Raw genomic sequence first — 18,889 nt, forward strand, 5'->3', positions numbered from 1 at the left:
GGAAACCTGACTAAATCACATGGTCAGAGCTGTGTGAAGAATTAAAACCCCAAACTTAAGTTAAAGCCAGCAGGATGTGGCCTAAGTGTCTAAGTCATCCTTGGAAGTTGAAGGAGCCCTCTTAACCCGTCGTGCCACCTTACACTGAATGGAGGCAGTCCACATTTCCCTTAAGGATTTAGGCCTCATGGACTTGCCAGCAGTCACACAAGACATCGGTGTTCGCTAGAGACCCATCCACTCCCTTCCTTTGGCAACCAGAGGCAAAGAGAAGGATTAAGGGCCGTATGTAAAGGAGAACAAGATTAGGCAAGGGATATGGGGGTAGCCTGAGATTCCTAAGGGCAACAGAGAGCTGGGATGGTGGAGCAATGGTATCTAATACCAAGCCGAGCAAGAACCAACAAGCTTGAACACCCAGGAAGAGATCTTTAGGAAAAACAAAGCAGGACCACATAAGTTACAGCCCAGACTTCGCTGCGTAGTGTGGCTGGGTCCTCTGCACGCTGCCAGCCACGGAGGTACACTGCCACCTTGACCAGGTGGGGAATAAAGAGACTTGCTCCTCCCTGAAGGCTACGTCACCCAGGCAGCGGCAGCTTGATTCACCCCTTGCTTGCAGTGGTTCAGGCTGACACACTTTCTCCACATTAATGAAACTAAGTCTAACCTAATCCCAGAGAGGGGAGGCAGAGTTGCTCCAGTGGATCACCACTGAATGAAGAACATTATTACAGTCCTTCGTAACTTCTACAAATAAAATTAAAAGTAGCTTTTAAGGTGTGGCTGTTCCCCAAGGTGTCAAAGGCACTTCTCACCCAGTCTTCTCATGGTGGGGCTGCAGTTCCCCTTTCTTCGCGGCTCTGGAGGAGCCCACAGGTGACAGCAGAGAAACGTGAGGATCAGGACTTTCTGTGATCATAGGTTATAACATGATCTGTCAAGAAAGAGAGAATGAGATGACGTGAGAGCCAGGCATGGCGCAGGGAACAGGGCTCCCCTGAGTCAGTGCTGCTAATGACAGAGACGCCACGGCCCGTCAGGCAGGTCTGTGATCAGGTCACAGCCGCAGGACTCAGAGCCGCGAGGGGCTGCCTGCACTCTGCTCTCAGACTGAGCAGAAAGAGAAAGCTACCCTTGCCGTAGCATGAGCTGAAAATAAAACGGTCCTTGCCTGAGGCAGCGAGCTCCTTACAGCTAAGTCTGAAGAGAAACTACAGCTTGCGTGAGGCAGGTGCCAGGGCTGCACGTGCAGGGCCCGTACTGTGTGTGCGCGCGTGTGTAAAAAGGTGAGCCAGGGAAGGAAGAAAGAGCACAGGCCGGAGGAGGAGCAGCCACGGGAAGAGCGAAGCAGCAAGGCTCTGACCCCTCCGGGCTGCAGGACACCGCTCGGGCGGCACAGACCTCGCCGGGAGCCGGCCTCTGTCACTCAGGGGAGGGCCCCCCTTCGCCCTGGAGGAGAGCAGAGGCCCATTTCCCACACCAGCGAGCCCGCTGCTGCTTCATCGGGGCAGGATTTTCCGGAGGGGGTGACAGAAGTTGCTTTTGGGGAAGGAGCAGCTGGGAGAGGCCTGCTGCCAGCAGAGGGGAGCCGGGGGCAGGTTTGCAGAGCAGAGGACCAGAGAAGACAGAGGACATACAGAGATGCATGTGAGAGATGGCAGGAGATAGAGACCGTCCAGAGGAGGCTGCGCCGAGCTTGCTGACACACAGGCAGGCACCAGAAATGACAGGATTAAGTGGAGGAAGAGGGGAATTTTGTTTCCAAACCATTTATTTTAATCTTTGTCACCCAGATGAGTTTTCTTTCTCTAAAAATGTGACTTTTTGCCCTAATAAAACACTCCAAGCACAAAAAGTCCCTTTGATACTCTCAGGAGAGCTCAGAAGAACAGGTTCACGTGGCTGCAGCTCGTGGCTCAGCACACAGCAGGAGCCTCAGAGACAGACGAGCCCTGGCCTCACGCCTGGCAGACAGCTGTGGAGCCCTCACACAGCCAGCTCGGGCAGGAGCACCGGCCTGTCCTCCTGCTCCATCCCCGAAAGAGCCACCTTCTTCCTCCTGAACTCTTCCGATCTGCCCGTCCCCCCGTGTCAGCACCCTGACGGCTGTGCGCGCCGTGTCAGGTAGCTGTGTTCAGTCTGAGCACACGGTCAGCTGCTGCCGGGCTGCGACCTGCCAAGGGGCACGGATGTGCTGGGGACGTGCCTGGGACGTGCCTGCTGCCTCTGCTGCCCAGGGGAGCGTGGGCAAGACGACAGCACTCCTCTCTGGGAAACACCAGGGGCAACCAGGATAACTCTGGGCAGGACAGCAACACAAAACACCGAGCCCTTTCTTCTCCTGTGCTCCCTTCCGGGTGGCACAGAGCATGGCGGTTTCAGCTCACACGGGGGAGTTTGTCAGGCCAGCAACAGCACCGTGACACACTCAGCTCTGAAGTAAGGTTAGCACAAGCGCGCTCTAGGCACTGTTGAAAGGGGGAGGGAGATGGAGACAGAAGAAACCATCTGAGTGTATATGCTTATGCCTGGGAAGCGACAGGTGGTCTTTCAGCACACCCTTGCAGGCTGGCTGTACGGACATACACACAGAACAGTCAGCTCAGCCCGACACGGTTACCATCAAAAAAACACTGGCAACTGCGGCGCAATAAAAGAGCTTGTCCTCCCACCGCCTCCGAGCCATAGATGCACCCTGCAGGTGATCCCCAGGATGGAAACCAGCAAATTTCACAGGAGCGTAGGCAAGGAGACACGTAAACGCTGATCCTTCACATGCTGTTCCCGTCCTGGGTCCTAACTCACCCTCTCCTAAAGGTACACAGCAGTCCCAAGGCACCCTCTCCACCTCTCCCACCTAAACCAAGCTGCGACTCCCAGTCCTTTGCTGCTCCCCGGTGTACCCGAGCACTGCGGCTTGGTGCTGCACTCCTTCATTTACCCAGCTGGCTGCTTCCTGGCTGCCCTGTCCACGCTGCCCCAAAGCCAGGGCCTTCTTCTCGTCCCGCAGTCCTCCAAGACACCGTGCTGGTTTAGGCCAGGCCAAACAGCAGGAAGGAGCTCAGTGTTGGCTGCCAGTGCTCTCTGACCACGCTGTCTGTGCAGCACTCGCCTCTCCCCTGGTTCAGGGGCTGCAAAGCTCCTGGCTGCCATGAGCCTCATGCCTGAAGCGAGCGCAAGACTAAAGGCATCGTGTGCTCGGCTTATTTTTCTGCCATGTGGTTCTGTTTAATTAACTTCTCCTCCACTGCTCTAAGTGCCTGCTTGGAGACTTGCCACTCACCTTCATTTTCCTATTTCTTAAAGCTCGAAGGATAAATCACTCCTTCCCACCCACACACACGCAGACCGTTCTGCCTGGCTGACCGCCCCAGCCGAGCGCCAGGCAGAACGTCAGGAGGACGAGGCAGGCAGGGACGAGGACAAGCTGCTCAGTGCTGGTGAAAATCAAGGCTGAGCAGGTCTGCCAGTGCTGCCTCCCAGGGCCCGCGGCAGCGAGGTTTGCCCCACAGACCTGCCAAACTGGGAAGCTTGTCCATGAGACGGCGGAGAGCAGCTTGCTATTGCCTGGTCTCTCCTGCCTTGATCAGGGATCAAGTGAGCCAGGGACATTTTTCACACTCCACATGTGCAACACCTCATCGCAAACAGATTAACTTCTGAGTCGTGCCCATCTCGCCAAGCTCCTGTGTCCAGGGGAGGGGAGTAACCGAAGCCGCCTTCCTCAAGCTAAAAGTCTGCGACTAAACAAACCTTCAGGTCTTACTCTAATTTCTCTGATACGGGTTTTGCAAAACGCACCACTGAACAGAGGTTAGTTTAATCTGAAGCACAGTCTCCCTTTTATTTCAGACATCCAGCCAGCTGGAGGGATGCAAAAGGCCCACTTCCAAGAGCTGTACGCAGGATTTTAGCAGGCAGTAATGCTGGTGTGGGTTTGTGCTATCTGATACAGCAAACCCCGTGGACACAGCATGCTCTCTCTGCTGCCATGTCAGGCACATCGCTCCACTTCGGCTGCTTAGCAGAAAACACCAGCAATCTCACAGGAGAGGCTGCCAGACACATCTATTTTTTCAAGCCAAAGGTTAACAAGAAAAATCAAGGTGCCTTGGCTGTATTTGCTTTCTTAGCTGCTCACTTAAGCAGAGCCATGCGGCAGGGAGCCATTGACGCAGCAGGACAATTAGGTGACTCCTCCAGCTCCGTTTCTTTTTCGGTCGGTTCTAGCAGCTGGAACAGCAACAGGGCTTAGAGCGTGCCTGGTAATTGCAGGGGTACGACCACGGCAGTTACCTAAAACAGCACCATCTCCCGGGTTTCTTTTCTTTCCTAGGGTGAGCAGCTGAGCGTAGCTTTCCTTGAGCTCACAGTTTCACCACTGCTTTCGCTGCTTGCTCCGCGGCACGAGTCAGGACTGCCAACAGGAGGCACAGCCGCCAGCTTGGGTTCAAAGCTAGAGAATATAGAGAAAACCATAACCTCTGCAGTCTGTGTTCATGGTCCTGGTGTTCTCAGCTTCGTCCTAAGCATGGACCACGTCATCTCAGGGACAGCTTGGCATGGGGAACAGAGTCTCTCCTGAATCTCTGAAGGTCCTGGAGTCAAACGACCCCAATGGCTACCAACAGACAGCAGACAGAGACCTCTGCTTTACGCACCCCAGCCACAAATGAAGTCAGCCAGGCTTTTGCATGGCCTTAATCCGAGAATGCACCCTGCATCACAGTGCACTGAAGGATTTCCAGAGTTGCCATGCTGTAAATACCATACCTTTTACCGATAATATTTATAGAAGGGGAGGGGACCCCAGGCGGTGCAGAAAGCTCCCATGAGAACGTGCACGTCAGCGGTACCTCCAGATTCTCCCAAAGGCACCATCCTGAACTACTCCCCAGCGTTCCCTCCATACCGCTGCATTCAGCACAAGCTTACCCAGCTCATCTGTGGCCACTTCCAAAGCATCTCCACCACCGCCTTTGTTTCCAGAAAAAGAACGTGTCTTGGCCGCGGTCAGGGCTGGCTGATCAGAGTATACGTTTGGTATCCACATGTTCCTGAGGAGAATTTCTCTACGTTATCTGTTGTCCATCACGGGAACACCCAGCTATGGTACACACACTTCCACCAGGGACAATGTAGGAATCGCTTCACGCAAACTCCTATTTTGGTCGGATTAGCTCCTAAATCATCTCAAAGCAGCGGAAAACCTAATCTAAAACATTTATGGAATCACTTGAAGGTCTTAAGCATTCTTGGCTCCCTTTCTGTGTTGTTTTTAAGGTCTTTGGGAAAGTTCTTTCCTGACTGGACAGGCTCCACCTGAGGAACCCCACCGCTCCACACAGCTGCGCGCTTGGCAGCACTGCCCTTGATGAACTTTTCTAGCTGCTCTCTAAGCCTGAGCAGCTTCTTTTAGTGAAACAGCATGGTCTTCTCCTTGTGACCCTCCTTCAGAAAGGCTGTGATGACACGCTATTTCCAAACCGCCTCTAAGGGCAGGCGTTCCAGCACACTGATTTCAGGCAGGGGACTTTCAAGGTGACCTGAGCTCCTAATCCCTTCCTTACTTTGGGAACGGGTACCCCCTTTTATTTCACCAGTGCACCGCTCTGTCTCTTGGACAATACTGCTCCCACAGCCCTCGTGGCAATGCAGCAGAAGGATTGCAAGGATTAACATTCACCTGCTGGCACCGGTTCCACATGCTCCAGGAGATGGCATCACCCATCATCATCCAGTTTTCAGCAGGTCCCCACCCTATTTGGCCACAAAGCTCCTTCGGATGGCTCCTCAGAAGGAAGAAAGTCCTATTTGCGGTAAAGTCCGCTCCTGGGACAGACCGCCCCCAACACCTACAAACAAACCTGCAGGGTGCATCTGATCCACAGTCCTGCACTGTGACACCATCAGCCCCTCCGCTCCCCTCCTCAGCGTGAGGAATTGCCCAGGGGGTCTATAACCAGGCAGAGCCGATGCTTGGCTGGGCTCGGCTGGCACCTGGGACACACGCGGTTTCCCCACAACGACCCAAGCGCTCCCCTGCCTTTGGGTCACATGGAGCAGAACTTCCCCACTGCCCACCTTGGTGCTGGCACAGGCACACAGCAAGCACCACGAGCCTAGAGAGGAACAGGCCCCAACCCTGCTCTGTGCCTGGCTCCACGCTCCCCAGCCCGGATGCACACAGGTCTTGCAGGCAAACCCGGGTGAGGAAAACCCATCCAGCCCCGTGTGAGGTCTGGGAAGCACGAGGCCAGAGGGGAGCCCCGCAGACAGCCTGGCTCCTCTGCAGTACATGCCCAGCAGGTTCCTGACCACAGAACCACAGCTCTTCCCACGTCCTGGTACAGCGCCTCCCAGCCCCAGGAAGGCAACAGAAACCCAGTCCCATACTGGTGGATCCACCAGGGTTGCTGAAGGGATTCCTAATTCCTTATTCTGACACTGCCCCAAGAGTCCCAGCCTACTATTTAACATGCATTGGGCAGAGGAAGGAAGTCACACTCTAATTCTATGAATAAGATGTATGTCAACAGTTTCTGCTTCCTTCCTTTCCCCAGGAAGACGTATTCTGCAGCACAGCCATAAACCTTAAATTTAGAATGCATTAATGGCTTACTGCGTTGGTATTTCCAATAAAGCGATATGAATCCTGGCAGAAAAAATCCCCCAACCTACGTCTATTGATCTCAGTTCATTAACTTTGCGCTGGGACCTAGTCCAGCACCCCCAAAGCTGACGGGAGGCGGACGAGCAGCGTCCCTCCAAGCCAACAACGTGCTGAGCTCGGAGCCACGTCCAAGGGAGGAGGGAGCCGTTCAGCAGGGTGAGGGAGATGATCTCATCCCACGCCGCGTGTGGTCACATCTCAAAGCCGTCGGGCACTGTGGCATACTGCTTGTGGCAGCAGCTTCGGCGCGAGGACATCCGGCCCGCGGCAGTGTCAGCAGTCCTGCCGGGCGTGGACGGCCACAGGCAGCCACTCTGCCCGCTCCGCTGAGCGTGGAGGTCCTCAGCAACGCTTCGGAAGGAAACCTGGGAGGACTGCTCTGGTCAACTGTCTCAGTCCAGGGATTTGTCCTCAGAAGGTCCAGCACTGCACGTTGCCTGTTTGAGCAGGCACTGAGTCCTGACAGAGAGCTGGTGCAGGTGGGCAGGTTCTGCATCAGCCTCTGAGGAACACCTCAAGCCTTCCTACCTAGAACATCATCCTTCCTACCCAGGCGACTTTCTTTTCTTCTTGTTTGCGCATTTTCAACTCCTCAATCCCCAACTCTCCACATGGGCCTCCCTAAACAACCCCCTCCCTTTCAGATGCTGATCCTTTTCAGCTAATTAGCCCGTGGGCCAGGCCGCGAGTTGGGTGTAAATCAGTATAGCTTGTCAACGCTAATTTACACCCTCTGAGAATTTCCCTTCCTTCTCCATTTAGCAGAATTATATGACATGTCTTTTATCCGTCCTCGCAGTTTAGCTTGCCATTCCCCTTCCCTGGCCCCCGCTTTGCTCCGAGCTCCCTGGAGGCGTGCTGGGTAAGTCGCTTATTTGCAATGTAAAGCGCCTCCCGGTGCCCCAGCCCCTCGCAAACAAACCCGAAGAGGCACGTTTATCCTTACTTGTGCAGCAAATCCAGCCCTTCTTTTCCTGGCAGCGGTTCCCTGCGCTAAGGGAAGAGCTGCGCCCCTTACTGTCAGCACCAAAGCAGGGCCTGGCCGGGGGAAGGCAGGGGAGGGAGAACCAGAGGTCTGACCCCACAGAGGCCCTAAGCTCTCTCCGTTCTCCCTGGAGCAGCCGGTGACAGCCCACCAGGCGGCTGAGCGCCCCTCGCCAGGCAGGACACCATTAACGACCTCTTGTTGCTGTGGTGATATCGATGGGTAGTCCCTGGGGCTGCTGGGGAAGCTAGGGAAAAGAAAGAAGTGGCTCAAAAAATTCGGCACCGAAGTGCGAGTTTGAGTACCAACGGGCAGTTAGGTGACAACCTAGGGGGGTGCAGCAGCACCTTGCCCTTCCCAGCTCATCCTCCCTCCCAGGGGGACATCACGGGGCTCTTCTGAGCCAAGGCTCCTGCCCGCAGCAGGCCTCTGGTGCTCCGGCACGGCGCCGCGCGAGGATTTCTGCAGGCCTTGCGTTACCAGGCGTTATTTTTGCAGCTTCACCCCGGCAATTTCTTTCACGTGCAGAGTCAGAAAAGCGTGGCTCTGGCGAAATCCCTTGGAGCTCTGCCAGCGGGCACAGAGCCAGGATTTCCCCCCAGCTCTCAGAGCGCCTTATCACAAGCGACAGTTTCATTCAGCTGCCGCCATAGCCCCTGGGAGCCCCCTGCCTTTGCAGAGCTGCTTCGAGTGTGGAAAAGCCGCTGTCACACACTGCTCTTTGCTCCGTTTTCCTGAGGTTTCACCCCGTGAAGGCGGCCCAGCCTCTCTCACAGCTTCCTTCTCCACAAGACGCAGCCTGGCGCCATCCCTTGCCCTTCATCCCGGTCAGGTAATGGCCGCTGGCAAGGACAGGCCGTGCTGCGCCCGCAGCTGGGCCTCTCACCTTGCACAAGGCCTCCGGGGATTTGGGGGACAGGAACCGGTTTTCTAAAAAGTCAATTCTCTCTTCGGCCTTGCTCTCTCTGGGAAAAACATTTCCAATCCAGGCTGCTGACATGGTAATAAAGAAGCGATGAAGTCCCAGCGGGCCTCCCCTCTGCACGTGCTTTTTATCTAAGCCCACCAAGGGGTGGACAAACTGCAAGACACTCGTTTTGTGGGGCAGATTTCAGCACAGCTAGTAAATCTTAGAGTACGCTTTTCCTCCTAGCAAAGACTCTGCCTTTTCTGCTGTGCTTTGTCTAGGAGCTGCACACACGCGGACCCACTGCAGAGCTTTTTACTTCACACAGGGGTACCTCTCTGGGTACGCAATTGCCTGGTGGGCCCTCTTATTCCGGCAAGTTGTTACTGGACTGGATCTGGTATTATGGAATAGGGGTATCCACAAGGGAGCGGCATCTGCAGCAGTATCATTACGCTGTCAGTTTTGCCAGTAACTGCCCCAGGCAGATCAGATCCGATCAATGTGTCTTTTCCATCACTGATGTGTTCAGGTCCTTCGCTTCCACGTGAACTCAGGACCTGGAGACAAAAGTATGCTGCACCTCTCTTTTGCATCCTTTGATAAACATGACTTTAATGGACTATGGAGTCTGAAAGCACTTTATGTCAGGAACCGATCCCAAGAGCAAAATTCAGCGAGTTTCTCCGACATCACATGTGGCTGTTCATCACATTTATTAGGCAAAGATCCTAGGCACACGGAGGCCTGGCCAGCACTGACAGAGGCTTTCTCTCGTATAGCAACCCTTTGATCACACTGTCAGCATCATTTATTTGCTTGTGTTGCATATTCTTGAACGCTCCAGTAAATTATTTCTCCCAGTTGACTATCAGAGACAAAGGCTGCTCTTTCAACTTGCATTTGCACCTCTTCCCTTCACCTCCACTTCAATTAGCTATGGAAGTGATTTTTTCCCTTAGCCCCATTTCACAGCCTGCCTGTACTGGAAGCTTTAGGAACACCAATGCCTGGAGAAGACCCCGGCTGGTGCCTTCCCTATAGGGAAGGCCGTGGCTAGCAATTAGCGAGCCCAATTGCTCTGCTTGACCTGCTGCTGGCCGGGGTGGAGAGCACAGAACCAGCTGCAGCGCCCCGTCCTTCTGGCTGGGCACAAAGAGAGGGGGGCTGTGAGCACCACGGGTGGAAGAAAGGAGGTTTCACCACAACCAGGTGTGGCTGGACAGGGATGAGAGCTGGATTATCCCTCTGGGAAGTGGGGGAGGCTGTAGGAACACACCCCCTCCTTTAAACAGGATCTCCGTCTGTGGGGAGCTGCTGCTACTTCTCCTGTGCGTGCAGCTATTATTTCTGTTAGCCACTTTGGGACTGCAGAGACACGGCAGGTGGTGAACCGCCCAGAGCAGCTCAGGGCTGAGTACAAGCGGCCAGTTTGGGCTGGGCAGCAGCTCTGGGCTCCTCCGCTCAGCAACACCAGGGAAAATGCCTTCAGAAAAAGCGCGTATTCCAGAGGGCAACTTGCCAGGCGGTGTCCGCCCTACACAGCTGGTCACCAACGGTTTCTGAGAGCAGATCCCTTCTGTCCAGATATTTGACTTAAATGATATCAGATAGATTCCAGATGGGAGAATCTCTCTGGGATGTCTTTAATCCCAGCTGGACATTAAGTCCCAAGTGACCCCACAGGAACAGGATTTGGTGAGTTTGGGCTGGAGGCGATACGGATCCATGGGATTTCTCACCACACCCACACCTGGCCTCACCTCACCCTTCAAAAATATTGTCAGTAAAATGAGCATCATGTCATAAGTAGCTCACTGGCAATGTTTTAACGTCACCATTAAGAAACAAATTCTGTGAAAGAATAATATCAACAAATATGCTCTAAGGATGCTCCTAACCACATCTGTATGTTTTAACATACCAACACTGCTAGGCAACTCTGTCGTCTTTTTGGTGCTCCGCAGCGACAGGTGATGCGGGAAGAGGCAGGACATGCCCTCTGTTTAGAACCAGCTGCAAGAGAATGGTTTTGTTTGCTCAAATGCATGAGATGCTTTGAGTAAGCTGCATCTTCCTGCGGCGCAGGCTAGCCACTAAGTATGCAAGATGCTGAAAAAAGTAAGAATGGATGCAGCAGTTCTGCAGCTCTTTCTAAGCAAGTAAGGGAGAAGGTAAGGCCAGTCACCCAGAGCCCCTCACCCTGTGCTGGGGACTCAGATACTGGCTATGTCACACAGTCCTCCTGAGGCCCAGTGTGAAGGAGACACAGACCCACACCGGACCCAGAGCCACAAGGACCCCCACGCCCCTTCCCAGGCCACTGGCTTGCTGCAGGCTCTGAAGCTGGCTGCTCCCAGCCAGCCCTGGGCTCTCTATTTCCCCGGCAATATGAGTTACATATCATGACTTCCATTCCATTCTGCAAAATGTTCCTTCCATATGTCTCTCATGAAGGTTGCTATATTCTTGTTAACCTCTTTTTTTTTTTTTTTTTAAACTGTGAAAAAAAATAAAGCACAGAGCATAGTTGCGGACGAAAGCCATTGCATGCAAATTGAAATTATGGAGACACTACTAGGAGCTGAACCAGAAGCATCACGGCTGAGCTGCAGGCAAACAACCAGCTTTCTTCTAATAACTATTGTGGCTCCTGCTCCTGTGTCACAGCACTCAAAGTCTGCAGCTTTGTGGTTGTCTCAAAGTACCCACAGCTGCCCGAAGGAGGGACAGAACCACTCTGTAGATACAACTGGGTGATATCAATCCAAAGAGGGGAAATACTGTCTGTGCAGACACCCAGTCACTCCTGATAAACAAATATGAAACCTTTGTAAACGTTTTTTAAGGAGTACCTTGAGAAGACAGGGTGCAGAAGGGGCAGCCAATCTGATGGTTAGCACCTCATACACCACAGCACCTCAGCAAGGGATTTAACCTCAGCTTTAAAAATACTGCCCGTCAAGAATTCCTACACGTAGCTATAACACCTCAGAAAGCTTAATTACCACTTAAGAAGGAGAAGACAAAACGAGCTATGTGACCTTTCCCACCCCAGATCCTGTAGGTCAGCCTTATTTAAGACAACTGGGAGCCTGAAAAGCTAAACATTAGTGTTGGCAGACGAGCAGATGGATGGATGGCTGCCAGCATAATCCATCTTCCCACTTGCCTCTGTAGGGCTGGGTGACATTCAAAACTAGCTGCTTCCCCATGCAAAGAGGCATGCATGCGATGCGATGAGCAGGGCTTAAAATGGGCTCATCAGCTGGCAGGACCAGTAGCAAAATGCTTTATGACTGCTATTTAATGTTGCAGGCGAGGCTATAAACAAGAGACATCAGGCTGTGACAGAAGTGGGGAACGTAATGACCACAGTGGATTTGCTATAAGCCAACCCCTGAGCAAGTTGTAAAAATCCATCAGGATCTTGTCAGCTTTCCTTTGTGCATAAATGCTCCAAATCCAGTTAACCTTTTAATCAGAGCAGATAAAATCATCCTATCATCAAAGGGGATACTAGCTACAGTCTCATGAAAAGTTTCCATCTCTGCTCAGCTTGGAATTTTTTGTTGTTCGAGGTTCCAAGATTAAATCCCCCAATCACTGAAAAATAAAGAGTGTGAAGTCTAGTTTGCAGGAAATTTCTTCACGCAGGCAAGGCTCCCGCTCCCTGGCCGAGGCAGGCGCACCAGCAGGAGCACGGAACCACCGGGAGCTGTATTACAACCCCCAAGGAAAGGACACTGAAACTCACAGCCTCCAACATATCCCAACGCTTTCTGAGGCTCAAGGAAGATTCGAAGCTCAAAGAATTTCCTTCAGCTACTTACTGTAACAGACTGTTCTGCAGCACAACTCTTCTGTGCTTTCTACAAAACAAGGATGCTTGTGCCTGTAACACTCCAAAGGGCAGGCAGATCTCTGTCTGCCATACAGCACCTCCCAGATCAGAATACACGTTGTGGGATTTTTTTTTTCAAGGGCTGAAGTCTTCAGGATTTTCTACACCTGCCAGCAAACATTGGTGCTGGTGATAAAGTCAGGCAGAGATGCCACGTGCAGAAACAGCCCCAGCAGAGATTTGGACCCGGGACCCCAGGTGGACGAAGCTTCCTGCCTAACCCACTACAGCAGCTGGCTTCACTGAACTCGCCTGTATAAGCTGAACCAAAAAAGCGCTCGTTCCCATTGACTATTGCCCATATGCCACCTCTAAATATACTTACGTATTAGCATTTATGTGACATTCAGTACAAAATCCATATGGCTCCTTTCAGCAAGCAGGAACAGCAAAAAGGGGGAAGTGCAGAGAGTCTGGAGATAAAGCTTGCAAAGATCTCTTTCTGAGCACCAGAAAATGCTCTTTGCAGGTGGGCAGTGATAGAAGAGTGCGGAAGCCCCACACAGACCACATTTTCTGTTTTTGCATGAAGCTAAATTGGATTTCTTTTAGATGAAGCATCTAAGAGCAATTCCTCTGGAACAGAAGTTGGGGAGCAAAGCAGCTCCAGGCCTAGGGTGAGGGGTATCACAGCCCTCAGTGAAACAGCCTCTCGTTACCTTGACCAGCCTCACCTGAGCTTTCCACCCTCGCTCCTACCCTCCCCTGGCCTGGAAGCTGCATTTAAATCCTTGCCTCGGCCCTTGCCTGAGCTAGGCTGTATGCACGCTGACCCTGGCCTGGCCAACCTGGCTTGCTGGGTATGGGATTAGGGTTTTCTCTGGTGGTGGTGGGATTGCTGGCTGAATCCAGACACAGCCACAGGGCCTTCTCCGCTCTTCCCATGTGGGCACAGTTATTTGCTTTTATGGATAAAGTGCAAAAGCGTTTGCCGTCACTGCCTAAATCTGCCGGTCCTACCCACGATGGCTCCTGAAATCCCCAAATTGTTCCATCCCTTGTGGGTACGTACTGGGTTAGACTCCGTCTTGACAGATAGCAAGGCATTGATCACAGAACTAAAACCACAGCCGGTTGCTTAGCTACCGCTGATCGGTACACAGCCAGACTCGCTGTGTGCAAACAGCCCAGCGCCAGCCAATTATCCGTCATTAGGACTCTAAAAACGGAGCTTCTGAGAGCTGAGAACAACCATGAGCCAGGTAAACAGGGAACCTCGAATCCTCAAATAGAAAAATACAAACGATAATTGAGAGTTGGTTATTTTGGGTTGTTTGTTTTTTTTGGCTAGATGTTCAAACAGCCACAGTCCTGCAACGGAAGAAAATAAATACATTGGCTTGGGAAAAAATCGGATTCCTGTTTATTGGGAAAGTGAAAGCAAGCGTGGTATGTGTATAAACACTGGGGATATGGAGAGCGATAAATACAAATGACAGGCTAAGAATTGCAGAACACTGATGAGGGAAAAAAAAGACAAAAGGGGGAATAAAGAGCTGCAGGATTAGTGATGGCATGAAGTAGCTGAAGTATGTTGGGTCCTAAAAGCATAGTCTCATTCCAGAAGGGGAACAACCGTCGGTTGCAGTGCCATGAAGGCAGAGTAAGTAGCAAGCTGCCTCTGTCAGCTGCTCAGCACTAACTCTCTGGGGAGCTCTACAACATCAACCTGAGACCATTCACTTTTTTGGTGTGTTTTAATACCAAGATATAAGACTGGCCGTAGATTTGGGTCAGGTTGGAAGACAGATCAGAGCAGCACGTTCCTGTTGACTGGGAACAGGAGCTGGACCACAGCAGACTAGGGAAAGTTGCGTGATTTCCTAGTGAAGATCTGTAACCCCCAGAACAATCTCTTGGGGGGCTGTGATTAGTAGTGGGACTGGGTAAGACACAGGTGACAGAGCCCTGTGCCTGTGGGAGGTGACTAGAAGAGCCAGCAGGTACAACGGTTGCAGAGACCTGCCAACGTCCCTCCACCTCTTGAAACGCAGACACATGGATATTGCTATTTAATAGACTGTGAGGAGCCTCGCGTATATTTCTCATTATCAGGTGCTATTCCTTCATGTTCCAGCCCCAAAGATCAAATCGTTAAATCTCCCAGAGCTGTGACCTTCCTCTAGCAAGGTCTGCCTTTCATCTCCCGGAGGCCCGGTGCCGGATCCGGGGATGAGCTGCTGCACTTGGCTGCGTTATTAGCAGCATATTCATGAGCACGCGCCGCATAGCTGCTGGCAGGTCAGTTACTCGTGGGCTCATCTGTGGGCTGATTCATCACCGTGGCTGTAAACAATTCGTGTTCAGCACCGCTGGTGTCCAGCCTCTCCTCGCCCCAGCAGTTCGTCTTCCCTCCTCTAATATTCGTGACAACAAAAGCAGCTGCAGAGATTTCTGCCTTCCTTGCATGTGCTGCAAAGCGCAGCTATGCTACATCTGGTCACGTCCTCACGACGACTTATTCTCTCTGAAGAAACTGCTAATAGTGCTTCTGCGTCACAAAGTGTTCCCTGTTGTTGGATTTGAGCAGAACCTCAGGGAAAGGTAAGTTACAAAAGTCAACAGATGAACTTTCAGTTTACTGTGGCAGCTTTCGTGCTGCATGGGGGTTCGGCAGCACCCTGGACGGGATGCACGCAGCGTGCCAACAGCAGTGCCCGCATGTGCTACATGTGAGACAGATCTATGTAGCTGCTTACTGAATGGGACTGGCTCACAAATACCACAGTCTGCCTGCTCTGGGGAAATATTAGAGACCCGGTACCAATTTCAGGAGAGTCAGTCTGTATGGAAGAAGGGAAGTGCCTCTGAAGTGCCTCTCAGCTGCTGCGGAGGCCAGGCCATCTGGCCGAAGGGTTACCCTCCGTCCCAGAGGCCAGCACTCAGCAGCTGAGGCCATTTCTGTACATGCAAAGCCATCTTCCCTGCGTAAGGACAGGGCTTTGGGACCCCACGAGAGACGGGGGAGTTCTGTCGCCTCTTCTGCCTGCTGTAGATCTGCCCCGAATTAGCACTGTCTGATACTAATCTCTTGTTCGCTTTAAAAGCCCTCAGGTGTGTAAACCCGGAGACAATGAAAAAGACGCCAGGAAATAATGGGCTTACCTTATCACATCCCAGCTGGCAGCGCTGCCTAGAACATGGTGGAAATTTTGAGTTATTAAAATTAATGAAGGAACTGGCTATTCTTGAATAATTCATTACGTATCAGCTGCTGCTGAGGTAACAGGAGCTCAGCAAGATCCTCCTTAGCACTGCACAGTGCCCAAAAATCTTTAAATAAAAAAAATAAAATCAAAGATTAGCTAGTTAAAGATCGAAGGACTTTCTCCATGTGAAGCGAGAGGCCCTTATTCCGGTTGCTGAGGTCATCCAGCTGCCATCTGTGAGAACAGCCAAGGTCTCTCACACGGAAGTCACCCAGCTATCACCACGGATTTTTACCAGGGCATGAAGCATTCTGCCTCAGCCAGCACATTTTGCAGAAGGTAATGGCTCCATATCTCACGACTCTTAGCGAAATCAAGTTCAGATTTTGATATTTACTATAAACTAAGGATGTCCGAAGATACTGACTTGCTTTTATGGTCATTATGTTTGAAAATACGCTAGCTGAACATGCAAAGATGTAGGCACTACCACCTTGAGCATGCAGTTCTTACGGTGCAAGCTTTGCTGCTGCTCAGGGCTTTCGTCAGCACGAGAATCAGATTACCCACAGCCTGGGCAGTGTCAGAGCTGCATTTTGGAAGCATGTCAGTAGCCCCGGAACAGAGTCCTGTTAACTTAATCTCGTGCCACTGGGTGAAACAAGGGCTCTTTCTCAACTCTGCTGGCCAATAGTAAATGTGCAAAAGCAGCAGGAAAATCAGGCACTGTAATTAGATGGCTGTCGAGAAAAGGAAAATTGCACATTTCTCTTCCCTTATTTCCTCCTTCTGCGGAGGTCAGAGGAACTGCAGTTAATAAAGCAAGAAGAAAAACAGGTAAATGCAGTGAACACCCTCCTTCCTCCCAGCTGCTGGTACAGGGTCTCCTAATGCAATCGTGAAACTCCCCGAGAGCCACACAGCCGCAGAGCCTCCAGGAGCCCCGCACCTCCTCTCCTTGCAGCCGTCCCGCGATGGCACCCTTCTCAGCTCCAGCTCCACCTAGCACGGCCTCCCTCTGCCCGCCGCCGGGCACCCGGGAAGCTGTGAAGCCCTGCTGGCACAGCAAGGCACGTTAAGGCAGACAAGAAGGCCTTTGACTCGAGATCCTGGGGAATAAGGAGAGATCCTTACGCCTGTCAATCGCCTCAAGTCAGATTTTATTTCTGGCTGCCGTTCTTGCTTCAGCTGAAGCACATGATTTTGGGCATGATTTTGCCCGGGCCTCAGAGGCTGAAAGATTTTGGTAGAAGTACTCCAATGTCGGCAATCGACTTCACGAGACATTTGACCTAGCCCCATGGGAAGAGACCCCCAATTTCCTCTCTTTCCACTCCTCCCCAGAAATGCTGCTTCATCAATCACTTGCGAGAGCATTTTAATAATTCGGGTGCACTCCCCTTGCCCTGAAGCGGGGGCAGCACTCTCTCCTCTCGCTGTCTCCTCTCTGCGGAAGGTCACAGAGCGTCGATTTTCAGCCCTGAGCTCTTCGTTGACACGGGTTGAGACAATTTGGAGAAGCCACGAGCTGATGTTGCGTCTTCTCACCCTGGTGCGTGAATGAAGCGATTGCTGTAACTCTTAGAGCTGCAGCCAGCAGGTTGTGACCCGGTAACACACTGGGGGGTCCCTGATCTCCTGGGGTCCTCCCAGGTGAGACGCTCCACTCCCTGTGCTTCAGCTCTGCTGCCTGTGAAAGGGCGGTGATAAAACAACCGCCGGCACCTGCAGGAACCGGATCCTTCCTCTCCTTGCGGTTCGTGAGCACCAAGGAAAACAGAGAAAGGTTTTCTAAAACGGAACGGCAATTACTTGAATTAACTGAACTCTGGGACCTCTGTTCGAGCGTAACAGCTCCAAAAAAGCTCCAGCAAAAGCTGCCACGGCTCTCCCTGCCTCAAAGGGCACGGGTGCCTTCCCATCCCGAGCTGTAAGGGAACAGGGAGGCGGGCAGGGACCGGACCGTGGTATCAAAGGGCCCGTCCATGAAGCACGCCTGCCTCTCAACACACCACTAGGGTAGCACGTGAGGGTGTGCGGTTGGGTCTGTGCAGATGCTTCGGGACAGAAAGTTTTCCTGCCTTTCGCCATTGTTTTCTTCTCCTTTCCTTTCTTTTCTTCCTGTTCTGTTCCTGAAATGGCACCTGACTAGTGACGATGGTGATGGTGTACTCTGTTTAAGAGGCACAGCACCTCTCTGACTTGCCAGACAACACCAGCTGCTGTGTGGCGTCCTTTGCTTTGTTCCTTGAGGAGACCAGTAGGTTTTACAGCATTTTCTCTAAGCAAGGCATCATCCCTGAGACGCGATCAGCGCTCCAGGGAGCTCCAGCAGGGAGGCAAGAGTAAATCATTAAAAAAAAAAAAAAACACCACAAAACGCCAAAGAAATCCTGGAGAGATGCTGTTTGCTTCCAAGTGATCCCGTGAGGTAGGGACTGTCAGGGAAGTAGAGAAGCAAGGGTTTTACCTGTTCTGATACAATCCCACTTTTTTCAGGAAGATATTAAAAGCACATTTCAATGAAAACAATTTTGGCGAAGGGTAGAGCCTGGAGCCTGTTCAAACATCCACCTGGCTTCTCCTTTCTCAGCCTAAGCAATGAAAAAAGTCAGAGAAGGGAACAAGCCCAGTACTTACTCCAGGCAGAAAGGAAGGCAGACTTGGTGTAAATCAAGACGCTTGATAATCTGGATGCTTCAGTTACATTTTTCCACCTTAAGGAAATAAAATGGATGCGGCTGAGCTGGCTGGGTCTCTGGGGAGGCTGCTGCAGCTGGGGTCACCAAACAGCCCGCAAGGGGCTTGCAGAGACACATTTGTTTCCTGGGTGCAAGTGAGGGAACAGAAGGGCCCTTCTCCCAAGCGGGCCCTCAGCGGTGCCGTGCTCACCACGCGCTCGGTGTTGCTGAGGGGGAGCCCAGCCAAGAGATAAACTTCTTCTTCCTGCCTAGGCAAAGCCAAAAGTGAGATGCTTTTTTATTCTCCCTAAGGGCATGCTGGAACCAAGCCACAAGGATGTATTCGTACAGCTTCGCCTAGGGCGGTGTGAGCACCTTCTCTGGTGAATCACTACGTCCCCAAAGCTTTTGCTCTTCCTGAGCTACTCCAGGTGTTTTGGGGAAATGCTGCCGGGTGCAAGGACGATGTGACACTGCTGGGCTAACGCAGGACGCGTGGCTGAGGGTCTGTGGGATACTGCCCCAGCCTCCCTAGGCTGATGATGTTTGGCATCAAGAACCCAGTACCTGACTTATCACCCAATTTA

The 18,889-nt window shown here is 52.2% G+C and overlaps 1 protein-coding gene and 1 long non-coding RNA gene across 9 annotated transcripts in view; one reads left to right on the plus strand and one right to left on the minus strand.

The window, feature by feature from the left end:
• Positions 1-18,889, minus strand: part of LOC310901637 (uncharacterized protein) — a 51,704-nt gene that overhangs the window by 22,837 nt on the left and 9,978 nt on the right. For 3 of the 8 annotated variants that reach the window (XM_083841601.1, XM_083841602.1, XM_083841599.1), the window contains one exon: positions 819-937. The exons of 1 other annotated variant lie outside the window; for it this stretch is intronic. The gene's annotated coding sequence lies outside the window, so the exon portion shown is untranslated. Of the gene's footprint in view, positions 1-818; positions 938-4,299; positions 4,460-4,938; positions 7,538-18,889 lie in introns of those variants that run through there. 4 more of the 8 variants (XR_014585966.1, XR_014585967.1, XM_083841603.1 and 1 more) reach the window with 3 other exon arrangements.
• On the plus strand, positions 12,801-17,991 carry LOC310901645. Its single transcript, XR_014585972.1, has 2 exons — positions 12,801-15,016; positions 15,520-17,991. It is a non-coding gene; the product is annotated as an uncharacterized lncRNA (long non-coding RNA).

Source organism: Anser anser (assembly GCF_964211835.1).
Source record: "Anser anser genome assembly, chromosome: 6".
Lineage (NCBI taxonomy): Eukaryota > Metazoa > Chordata > Aves > Anseriformes > Anatidae > Anser > Anser anser.